This window comes from Eschrichtius robustus, chromosome 15, assembly GCF_028021215.1.
Source record: "Eschrichtius robustus isolate mEscRob2 chromosome 15, mEscRob2.pri, whole genome shotgun sequence".
Lineage (NCBI taxonomy): Eukaryota > Metazoa > Chordata > Mammalia > Artiodactyla > Eschrichtiidae > Eschrichtius > Eschrichtius robustus.
The window spans coordinates 2,791,468-2,804,114 of NC_090838.1; positions in this window are offsets into that span (position 1 = coordinate 2,791,468).

The window sequence follows — 12,647 nt, forward strand, 5'->3', positions numbered from 1 at the left end:
AACTAATAAGCACCTACTGTATAGCACAGGGAATTCTTCTCAATACTCTGTAATGACCTATATGGGAAAAGAATCTGAACAAGAGTGGATATATGTATATGTATAACTGATTCACTTTGCTGTACAGCAGAAAGTAACACAACATTGTACATCAAGTATACTCCAATAAAAAAAGCAAAAAAAGAAATTTAAGAGGGTCTTTGCTAGCTGGTTTGGCTCAGCTTCTCCCGTGAGGCTGTAGCAGGCATAACACTTCTCTGAAGGGTGGCTGGGGCAGGAGGACCCTCTTCACTGGCCGCTCACCCACTCAGCTGTGGGCAGGAGGCCTCAGTCCTTTGCTCCGGGGGCCTCTCTGAAGGACGGTTGGGTGTCCTCACGGTATGGCAGTTGGCTTCTCCCAGAGCGCACAGACTGAGAGAGATGGGAGGAAGTCACGATGCATTTCCCACCCCGAAGGCCCAACCATCACCTCTGCCACATTAATTTTGCTGTGAAAGTCCGCCACCTTCATCTTAGCAGGGGACAATATCAGGGTGTGGACACCAGGAGACGGGGATCATGGGGGTTGTGTTGGAAGCTCCCTACCGTGGGTGCAGTAATAAAGAAAATTTTGTGGCAGGGGGTATCCAAGGGAGGCTTCACAGAAGATATACTAGTGAAAGGAGCCAGAAAGAATAGAATTTCAACATGTAGAAAACTGTGAATGTGTGACGCAGAGAAAATGCGTGGAAGGATGGGAGAGTAACTCAATATAAATACAAATTACAGTGTTGTTCTGAATAACAGGGAATAGTACAGTTACAAAGTGTTTGGAGTTATTGATGAAAAGATAGGAGGAGAGAAAGATGATGAAAAAATAGACAGGAGTCAAACTGTGCCTGATTCATCACTGGAGGGGGGAAAGCTTTCACACGAGGAGCAGAAACTATGACACACATTTAAATAGGAAAGTAAAAATCCCAAATCCATTTTAACAAGATTGATGGTCAGTTGGAGTATAATGATCGAAGTGGACGTGTGCTGTCTTCCTGGAATCTGTGTCCCACTCCCAGGGTCCTTAATGTACTTAGCGGTCTATTTTCCCTGCGGAGGTTGTACAGGACCAGGGACGCTAATCGCTCCGAGGTCACAGACTGGCTGGGGGGGAGGCGGGAGTCTGACCTGGGCCATCTCAACGTGAGGGTGCCTGCAGGTGGCAATATAATGGTAGGACACCCCCTAAAGAGTGGAGGGGGCAGTGGTCAGGCACCGAAGCAGCCAGCAGTGTTCCTGACGGAGCAGCCAGTAGGACGGAGAGCAGGCAGATGCTGACCCAGCTGGACCAGCAGAGGTCAGAGGGCACCAGAAAAGGGTGACATCACTGTGAATCTTGGGGAAAAAAAATCACACCTAAAACCAGCATTTTCTCAGCCCTCCCTCCACTCTGGTTTTGGTTTCAGCCAGCTTGAGTCAGATTTTTGTTGCTTTTACTTGGCAACTTTCTACCCGATGTAGATCTAATCACAGTAAATATGATTTTCAAACATCATTATGAAAAACTCTGTCCATCACTGCCCTTCAAAGGTTGCAACCTCTGTTAGGCGACTGAGTGAAGGTACGTGAATTCCCAGAAGGGAAAATGTGGCTGATTGTACATTATACATTTTTCTTTCCATAGTTACATGTTACTATAATTTCCATTTATTACTGTAATATTATGTTTAGATTATAAATGACTACAATTTCCATTGGAAGAGTACTCTGGCTCATTGTCTCTTGTGTTTTACCCCCTCTGCTGTGCAAAAGTATTTATTGGTGAGAAAAGGAGAGGGTTCTGATAGTATATATCAGATGCTTACCTACCTACCCTGAATAGAATTATTTTGAAAGGGGCCTGTGAAGAGGCGTCAAATGCTTAGAAATCAGATTAATCTGGTATTAATCTGATATTTATTTCATATTTTATTCAATCATTTATTTATTCCCCCATTTAGTCAATCATGATTAAACATATCTTTATTGAAAAATGATAATCTGAAATACAGAATTACCATGAGAGCCAGGAGGCCATGACAGGTAGATGGATAGATAAATAGTGAATAGATAGATAAGCACGTAGATCGACATCTATAGCTATATCTATATTTACCTACAATTAAAAAAAAATTTTTTTTTGGCTGCGCTGTGTGGCATGCGGGGTCTAACCCAGACCAGGGATGGAACCCATGCTTCCTGCAGTGGAAGTACGGAGTCTTAACCACGGGACTGCCATGGAAGTCCCCATTTACCTATAATATTAAAGCCAATCACTCTCCATGCTCTGCATATCTTACTTCTTTAATTCCATTCATCCTAAACTCTTGCAAGTTTGTCCATTGCAGCCTGCAGAGGCAAGGGCAGAGAGCTCAGGGGTGGGGAGCAGGGCAGGCCCAGGCAACACAATCTCAGGAACTGGAAACAAACAAAGCTTTCTGGATTTCTACGCCCAGGTCAGGGGCATGAGACGGGAGGGCGGAAGGTGTCTATTGAAGTTGATGGGTAATCTCCATTATTGATCTGGTGCTGGTCTGACCCAGCTGCATTTTAGGCTGGAAAGTAAACATTTTGTTTTAAAATTGGACAGCGTTGCAATGAGTCTTTCCATTTTGTTTTTATCATCATTAATTCATATGTCTGTATTTATTTGTCTTCTCGATTCATAGTGGGTACCTTCACAAAGTGTGTGATTTTTCTTTGGACAGTTACTTCACACACAAGGGGAAAAAATGTTGAACTCAAAAGAGCAAGCAGTTACAGAAGAGTTTCTGGCAAATTATTCAGCAGCGGAAATTAATTTAGCATATGCCTCCTACCCCTGTAGACCTGCCTATGATTTGGGAAAAAGATGCTTCACACATTTCATATTCTTATGATAGTTTTTCACAAATGAGCTTTATTTAAAAATTTGTCATGATTATGTGTTATTTTTGTTTAGTAAACATGATTGATAGGTCATTAGCAACACGCCTGACATTCAGTGACTCATCCTACTAAAAACATGTTTTATGAAGTACTTGTGAATGAATAGAATCTTACCTACAGTGTGATCTATAGTTGTATTCTGTGATATTTTTCCAAGTAAATATCATGTTAATAATTCAACTAAAGAGAGTGTCACCTTTCCCAGCCCCAGAGACACGGCTATTTTAAAAAAGCATTCCTATATTTTCTCCTATTTCTTGCTTTACCCCTGCAAGTTATTTTTATATTGGTATTTACATATTTCTTATTAGAACCAACATTAGTCACCAGGAAACTGAGCAGAGTTTTAAATCTGTACCAAACATTACGTAACCAAGAAATTCATTTTTTTGGATCAACATTATACAAATTTAGATTCCACAGACTACTAAAATATCTTGGTTTTGTACTTTTACTTTATACTGTAATAGGTAGATACTTTTATTGCTATTAGGGTGATTGTATATTATATGAAATTTGGATTTCAGTCTTTAACTGTTTTAAAATACAGTCACCCAAGATTCATTTCTACTGCATCTTTCCAACAGCAATTCTGTCTACACAAGCTCAAATAGCCACTTGATGAAGTCAATTCACAGGAAAGCTGTTTAATTCCCAGTGCCTGAGAAAAGAGCTTCAACAAAGGCAGGAAAGGTGGTGGCCTGGGGAGAATGAACAGAGCAGCTTCTCTGGAGAAGACGACTCATGAAGAATCCTAACCTGTTGTCCGCAGCTGGGATACTCTGATGCCATGTTTGGTGACACACTCTCAAGATATGTCTGCCTTTGTACTGAGTTTGTTAAACACGTCTGAATATCTGAATACACTCTCCATTAACTTGGTCTTCTGTATCACCGTGAGGCCTCCAAGTGTAAACGCTGATGTAATCAACATTTGAGTTGACGTGTAGCTGAACTGCTGAACTAGGTTTAAAGCATTAACTGCAAAGCCTGAGTTGGTCACTGAGGTCTACAGCCCAGAACCTGATCGAGATGCAGGTCATTTAGTTCTGATTCCAGCAAAGTTGGTAGTGAGAGAGACCAGCACCGTCTCCACTGGGCTGACCCCTGCCGAGCCCGCTGTCCTGGAGGTAAGTCCACGAGGAAGGTAAAGAGGGCGTTGGGCACAGCACATAGTCATGGAGACATCAGGATACACTCAAGGAGCTGAGGTTGGAGGGACAGGGATACCAAAATACTGTTGTTCAGTGGTTTGATACGATTTCAAATCCACTTGGTCATGACAAAAAGGATGTTGTTTTTACAAGTAAAGCTGTTTGGATATAAAGGTGAAATTGTTGAGCAAGGATGCGGTCCTTGCTGTCTGCGGTTGCTGGTAAGCACGGGGTAGCCCAGCTGCTGAGGGCCCCTCTGGGGGCTCATCAACAAGAACACATGGAAAAGCAACTAGAGGGATCCAGAGTTTGTGAGGATGATCCCAGAGTGTTAGGTCTGGCCAAGGCGACTCTGTGCTGCTCTAAATACTCCTGAAGACCTTGGGGGCATTAGCTCCTACCTGGGCCAGGTGAATCGGCCCAACGGTGGTGAAAACTTCACAGTGGCCTCGGGAAGATCATCTTGTCTGCCAACATCAGCATCTTCCTTCCCTAGCAATGTGCTCTAGCAACGAGGGACCTTGGCTTCTTTGCTAACAGCTGGATGTCAGCTATCAGTTGGCTAAGCCGTCCCTCCCGAGAACCAACTCTTAGAAAGTTACACTCTCAACAAAATTGGGACTTTATTCCTTTCATCTTCCCCTTGCTTGAAACAATGGTGAAATTAATCCATCATTGGTTTGGAATGTGTTACGTTAGGTTATTCTTTATTGGCTTATTAAGAGACATTATCCTGTATGTTATTGGCTCGTGAAATTATTATAGTTCCCACAGTAAACCTGTGTTAAATAAAATATTGGCAAAGACAATCTCAGTCTCTGAGCACAATTTGCCCTGAAACAAAACAGATATGTAACTTGGTTCACCTGGTAAACAAGAGGTATCCACAGAGCACAGAGGCAGCCCCCAAAAGGGGAGCACTTACTCATTTGGTTGTTAGGGAAAGTTTCCCAGAGGATGAATTGGAATAAGAATCAGCAATATTCTGGAAACTAGGAGGAAGTTACCACGTGTGTGTCTCTGAGATGGATGGAGTTGCTGCAGAGAGTGAAAAGTGAATTCTAGGTGCAGGGGATATCCCCAAGGTCATATATGTGATACAGAGAATAAAGTCATTAAACTGTAATATTACAAACTCTTATCATCAGAGCATTTAAAGGTGTAACACACACAGGAAATGCCCTGGTGCCACATGATACAGAGGTGATTTTATAGCCCAGATACTCAGACTGACGCCTCTTTCCTCTAAAGTGACTTTAACACCCCCCCCATCACTGAAGCGTCCAGGAAATGAAGCCATCCCTGACCGCACAGAGAAAATACAAATGCCCAGATGGACCACGCTCAGACTAGACATAGAAAGTTGCAGCGTTACCAGCCATTATTGGAGTGAACATTAAAGACTAAGTATTTACACATTCTAAGGTAGTGTAGGTTTAACCTAAGCAATGACTGCTTTATGGTCAACAGTACGTACTCTGAAGACAGCAGACTAAGGGATGCAAGAAGCTCAGGGGACCCTGAGAAGAGAATCCAGACTGAACCAGCACAGAGAAGACTCCTTTAACCATGTTAGCTATGGGCCCTCAGGATTCTTTAGTGGGCAGATTGGGAAACCGATACCATAATCCTTTGCTTAGAATTCACTGCTGGTAAAGAAACCGTGTCCCTCCAGTTCCTGCTGTTTGTGACACTGGCTGGAAAGGGGACTATTCATGGGAATTAAATCCAGAATAAACTGAAGAACCATTTGCAATTCTAAAGCATCTACTGGTAATTTGTATTTCTAAGATGAAGGTCTGGAGTAGGAAGAATCACCTTGAGCACAGTATTTTAATGTCTTGGATATCAAGAGCTGGCATCTTTCGTGGTGGAGATCTGAACTGTACAATAAAATCAAAGATACTTGGTTGGTGGGTGATGGCATGGAGGGAGAGAAGAGGAAAGGCAGGTCCAAAATCCCAGAAGCAAGATCTCAAGGATAGAATGTGGTTGCTGAGAAATTCCTAAAGCTGGGAAATAATAGTTCCTTTTAATAATAATGATACTTTGAAGAAGGAAAGGAAGATGAGAGTAATTACATGCTGACAATAATAAAAACAAGTGATATTTGAATGGTTTCTGCCTTCCAGGGCTTTCCAGTCTAACAATAGCACTGAAAGTTAGGTAGAGAAGATCTTGTTGGTTACTAATGACAGAAATCGAGTTGCAATTGGTTTAAACAATAACTACTTTTAGTAATAGCCTAATAAAACATCAATTTAAACAGGTCCTACTCTGTGCCAGGCTCTGCTCTAAGTTTTTGCATATATTCACTTGTTTGTTTTTTATAACCATCCTATAAACTGGGTACAGGTGAAGAAACAGGCACAGAGAGGGTTATTGATTTGTTCCCAATCACGCAGCTAGTAAGAGGTTGGTCTGAGTTTTGAATCTGAGCAGTCTGGCACTGATGTCTGGACTTTTAACCCCTATGCTTAAAGGGAACAGAAACTTTGTGGCAGACGTCGTTAAAACCAGAGCAGGAAACCATGCTTCAGGCACCACTGCGTGCGGCTGCTTAGGGAGGCTTGTCAGCCTGTCTCTATTTCAGGGTGATATCATCCTAGCTGGAAAACTCTCCAGTGTCCTATGATGCCCACCAGCACTGTTAGTCTTGCATTCTACGTGCCTTAGCAACACAGCCAGGAAGAGCAGACCCCTTTCCTTTCCGGAGAGCTCCAGCAAAAGCTTGGGTTATTGCTCACATGTCGATGGTTGGAACCTACATCTATTTTTGAATAAGTCACTGTGACTATTAACAACCAGCACTGAACACAGGCCAATCCCTGGAGCATAAAGGATGGAGTCGGCCCCAGCTGAACCACATGGACTGAGTGTAGGAGTTGGTAGTTCTCCAAAGGAGAATCCTAGGAGCTGCTCAAAAGGATTACTAGTGGATACGGGGGAAGTAAGCCAGTAGATAATCACTAGCTCAAAATTTATGCAAGGAATGAAGGTCAGCCAAGGCAACATGACTTCAAGGCTGGCCCTCTTAAGCAAACTAAAATAGTTTCTTTGCACTTATTCTGTAATCCACTTTCACTCATAGAAAAGTTTTATTGTCCAAGGACTGTTGTACCCTCACTCTTCTGTTAGTTTTTCCTAGAGAATTATGGACTCAAATGGTGTGGAGAGAACGTCAAATCTGCTGTTGTTAGGAGCTATGCCACCAAGAGGCAACTCAGACAAACATTTGCCAATCCTCTGCCCCCTTTTCTACTGAGAAATATTCAGAATTACGGGGAGGGCACTGGGCTGGCATAACATGAGGGGGACCCTAGCTTCAGTATTTGGGGAAGATAGGAAGGGTAAACCCAGAATACTGCAGACATGAGGTCTTGGGTTATACTTTTATGGGGATCCATTCAAAGGGAAAGAGTTTCTCAGTATAAGAAAATCTCCCCATCATCTTTTAAAATGCAATATATTATTACATAGATACTTAAATATAATATACATATATACATATGTATAGTATGACTATATATTATTTAAAATTTTTATTTTATATTGGAGTGTAGTTGATTAACAATGATGTGTTATTTACAGGTATACAGCAAGGTGATTCAGTTATACCTGTATGAGTATCCATTCTTTTTCAAATTCTTTTTCCATTTAGGTTATTACAGAATATTGAGCTGAGTTCCCTGGGCTATACAGTAGGTCCTTGTTGGTTAGCTGTTCTAAATATAGTAGTGTGTACGTGTCAATCCCAAACTCCCAATATATATTCTAATACGTAGATAGAAGAGTTTGTGTGGCCCAACCAGAGGAGAATGCCTCTTATAAAGGTCTACTTTAATGAGGCATATTTCTTTTTAGTCTGTGCACTACCATTTCCACTGATAAAGCTAGAAGAAGAGAGTAAGCATGAAAATACTAAAATTAACATCTTAGACTTACATGGTACCTAATAAATGAAAGCACTTATTTTCTGTTGTAATACTATATAAAATTTATTTAGTTCTTTGTCAAAATGAGTCCTTTAAATATTTTCAAACATTAGAAACATTAAGTTTTAAAACAACCTTCATAAAAGATTATTATTTCTATTTATTTATTTATTTTATTGGAGTATAGTTGCTTTACAATGTTGTGTTAGCTTCTACTGTACAGCAAAGTGAATCAACTATACATATATATATATATATATATATATATATATATATATATATATATATATAAATCCCTTCTTTTTTGGATTTCCTTCCCATTTAGGTTACTACAGAGCATTGTGTAGAGTTCCCTGTGCTATACAGTAGGGTCTCGTTAGTTATCTCTTTTATACATAGTATCAATAGTGTATATATGTCAATCCCAATCTCCCAATAGTAAATTGATACAGCCACTATGGAGAACAGTATGGAGGTTCCTTAAAAAACTAGAAATAGAACTACCATGTGAGCCAGCAATCCCACTACTGGGCTTATACCCAGAGAAAACCATAATTCAAAAAGACACATGAACCCCAATGTTCATTGCAGCACTATTTACAATAGCCAGGACATGGAAGCAACCTAAATGTCCATCAACAGAGGAATGGATAAAGAAGATGTGGTACATATATACAATGGAATATTACTCAGCCATAAAAAGGAATGAAATTGGGTGATTTGTAGAGGCTTCTGGGTTGGGAAGCACATGGACACCTGGGGACAGTGGCACACTTGGAGAGGACATGGAAACTCCTTTCCCCGTATCTTGGATGGACCTAGAGACTGTCATACAAAGTGAAGTAAGTCAGAAAGAGAAAAACAAATATCATATATTAACACATACATGTGGAATCTGAAAAAATTGGTATAAATGATCTTATTTACAAAGCAGAAATAGAGACACAGACGTAGAGAACAGCCTTCCTAAAAGATTATTATGAAACATTTTGATTATTTTTCTAGAAACAAAATTTAAAACTGCACTATAAAATTCCTATTCATTTTACTTAGATTTCCATACTTGTAGAAACTTAGGTTTTAAAATTTTAATAAAAAAGAATGACTAGGGCTTCCCTGGTGGCACAGCGGTTGAGAATCTGCCTGCCAGTGCAGGGGACACGGGTTCGAGCCCTGGTCCGGGAAGATCCCACATGCCACGGAGCAACTAGGCCCGTGAGCCACAATTACTGAGCCTGAGCGTCTGGAGCCTGTGCTCCGCAACAAGAGAGGCCGCGATAGTGAGAGGCCCGCGCACCGCGATGAAGAGTGGCCCCTGCTTGCCGCAACTGGAGAAAGCCCTCGCACAGAAACGAAGACCCAACACAGCCATAAGTAAATAAATAAATAAATAAATAAAAAAAAAAAATAGGAATCTACCTTAAAAAAAAAAAAAAAAAGGAATGACTAAATGTCTTTAATGATAGTTAAAATAACTCAAATTTCTAAGACAAGTAATTTGACACCCACAGAATTTCAACTAAACAAAACCAGTTTACAAGCTAATCAAAACTTTTAAATGTTTAGGTTCTGCCTAGCCCTTATAAATATAACCAGGGAAACTGTGATATTGTGACTTATTATATATATATATGTATATATATACTTCATCTTTGTCCCTGTTCCTGGTGCAGAGCTCCAAAAACACTTGGAATTTTCTACATGATGAGAGTGTCAAAGGTGTCTTTTTTATGTGAATGAAGTGACTTTTGGACCACTCATAGGTCGCCTAAGGATGGAGGCTGGATGCCAGAGGAGCCAACATGTGATTGGAGGGTTGGAACTTTCAGACCCACCACCTGACCTCCGGGGAGGAGAGAGGGGCTGGAGGTTGGATCAATCACCAATGGCCAATGATTTAATCAATCATGCCTGTGTAATGAAGTCTCTGTAAAAACCCAAATGGATGGGGTTCTGAGAGCTTCTGGGTTGGAAAGCACGTGGACATCTGGGGACAGTGGCACACGTGGAGAGGACATGGAAACTCCTTTCCCCGGATCTTCCTGAACATCTTCCATCTGGCTGTTCCTGAGTTATATCCTTCTATAATAAACCAGTAATCTAGGAAGTAAATGTTTCTCTGAGTTCTGTAAGCTGCTCTAGCAAATTAAATGAACCCAAAGAAGGGTTGTGAGAACATCTGGTCTATAGCCAGTGGGTCAGAAGCACGGGTGACAACCTGGAATTGTGATTGGACTCTGGGGTGCAGTCTTATAGGATTGAGCCTTCTGTGTGGGATCTGACATTATCTCCTTGTAGATCATGTCAGAATTGAGTTGAATTGTGGGACACCCAGCTGGTGTCTTAGAATTGCTTGGCTGTGTGGGAACCCTGCTACCCCCACTTGAATTGGGTGCAGAATCCTAATTGGTGCCAGAATCAGTCTTTGGTCAGCAGAAGTGGAATTAGGAGTAAAACTGTAGAAGAAGAGAGCACATTTAATTAAGAAAGGAGAAAATAATCGAAAGTACACTACCATATTGGTATGAGTGCAGATGTATTAATAAAACTGGATTGCGTTCATTTAGCACTGCTGTGTGCTGGGTACCATGGTAACTATTTTACATATTTTATTGCATTAAACCTCTCCATTTTACAGAAAGAGTGTCAAGGCTTGGTGAGGTCACATAGCTAATAAGTGACAGATGTGAATTTCTGATCCGGGTGCTGTGTTTCCGGGGTTCTCTTTGCCAATATGCTGTGGGACCACCTCTCTCTTTTGCAAGTAGGTATTAAACCTTTACTCAGTTTCTATAGTAATCTTACAGAACAGGTGCTGGTATGGGTTGAATTATGTCCCTCCAAAATTCATATGTTGAAGTCCTAACTCCCAGTACCTCAGAATGTGCCCTTATTTGGAAATAGGGTGATTGCAGATGCAATTAGTAAAGATGAAGTCATGCTGGAGTAGGGTGGACCTGAATCCAATGTGACTGATGTCCTTATGAAAGGGGAAACTTGGACACAGACACACGCACAGGAAGAACTCCATGTGAAGACAAAGGCAGAGATCTGTAAGCCAAGGAACATCAAAGACCGCCATCAAAACACCACAAGCTGAGAAAGAGGTGGCACAGATTCTCCCTCACAGCCTCAGAAGGAATCAGCCCTGCCTACAAGTTGCTCTTGGACGTTTTTCCTCTAGAACATGTGAAATGATACATTTCTGGTGTTTAAGCCACCTGATTTGTGCTGCTGTGTTACATCAGTCCCAGGAAATGAATACAGAAGTTATCACCCTCCCTGTACCCAGAAGAAATTGAGGCTTAGAAACTATCAAAAACATTAAACTTTAGCTGTTAAAGGGCAGAGCCCTTATTAAAATTCAGACCCTTTTGGATCCAAAGCCCATGCTTTTTGCAGAACAATAGTACCTTGCAAAGGAGAAAGAGACTCCACCCCTGACCTGGGGATCCTCACAGGGGCTGAGCAAATCACAGTTAATTCTGACAGTGAACAGTATATTGCCTAATATATATTCTTGGTGATAACATTGTTTTTGATTTATAGTACAAGAAACATATTCTCTTTTCAAAAAGTGTTAATTACTGGCATGTTCAAAATCCTTCAGATTTCCCCTTTCTTTCCAATAATTCTGTCCTATAGACATGTACCATAGAGTAAGTCTGTACCATAGACTTTTTGTTAAGTTAAATGCACTTTAATTTTGAGAATTTGTCCCATTTCATTAAAGAGTTAGGGAAAATCTGTGTCATCAGCTGGAGTGAAGAGTCACTGAGTTATCAACTTCTGATTGTGGAATGTTAAAAAAATGATGAAGAGAATTACTTATTTATCCTGAGTAAAAGTCTTTCCAGATATCCTCATCATAAAGTTTACAGAATAAACAGTTCCTTGAGAAGCATTGAACTTTTGTCACAAGTGACTCAGGTAAATGTCCACTTACTTCAGGCATACATATGTTGGTTTTCTTTATTCCTTTAGAGAATTCTCTTATCTTCCCATTCCTCTAACTTCAATAATAAAAAGCAAGCAAATTGATGATAAAGGTCATTAATGTTGCATTTGGCTTAAATGAAGAATTCTAATAAATATAATTTGAAAAACCCTAGGCTGCAGTCTCAGCTGGTTCCTTATAGGAGATCTCTATCACTATGCCTATAAAATGCACTCATTCCAAAGTGCTTCGTGAGATTCATATTTCAGAACAAAAATTAATGGCAGTGCACTGAATAGGAATGGAAAAATAAATGATAAGGTTGTTTTATGATGAATACATTAGTTGCTTTTCTCACTGAAATCAATTTGGAAATTGGAATTTGAGGAGCAACGTGGATCTGCCTCCTTCAATAAACATTAAGATTCACTTACGCAAAAAATGTTCACTTCGCCACCAGAGATACAATGGATATAATTCAATATTGGTTGTACCAGAAACTTTATTTCTTAGGATAGGCAAGAACATTTTTGAAAAATCATTATTAGCTGAGAAACAAAATGGAAGACTAAATTAATATGAATATGATTGACATTTGGGTCATATTATTAATGGGTGATGTATAGAGAGATGGCTATGTGAGCATAGATGCCATTGGACTATTCTTATAAATGTGCCACA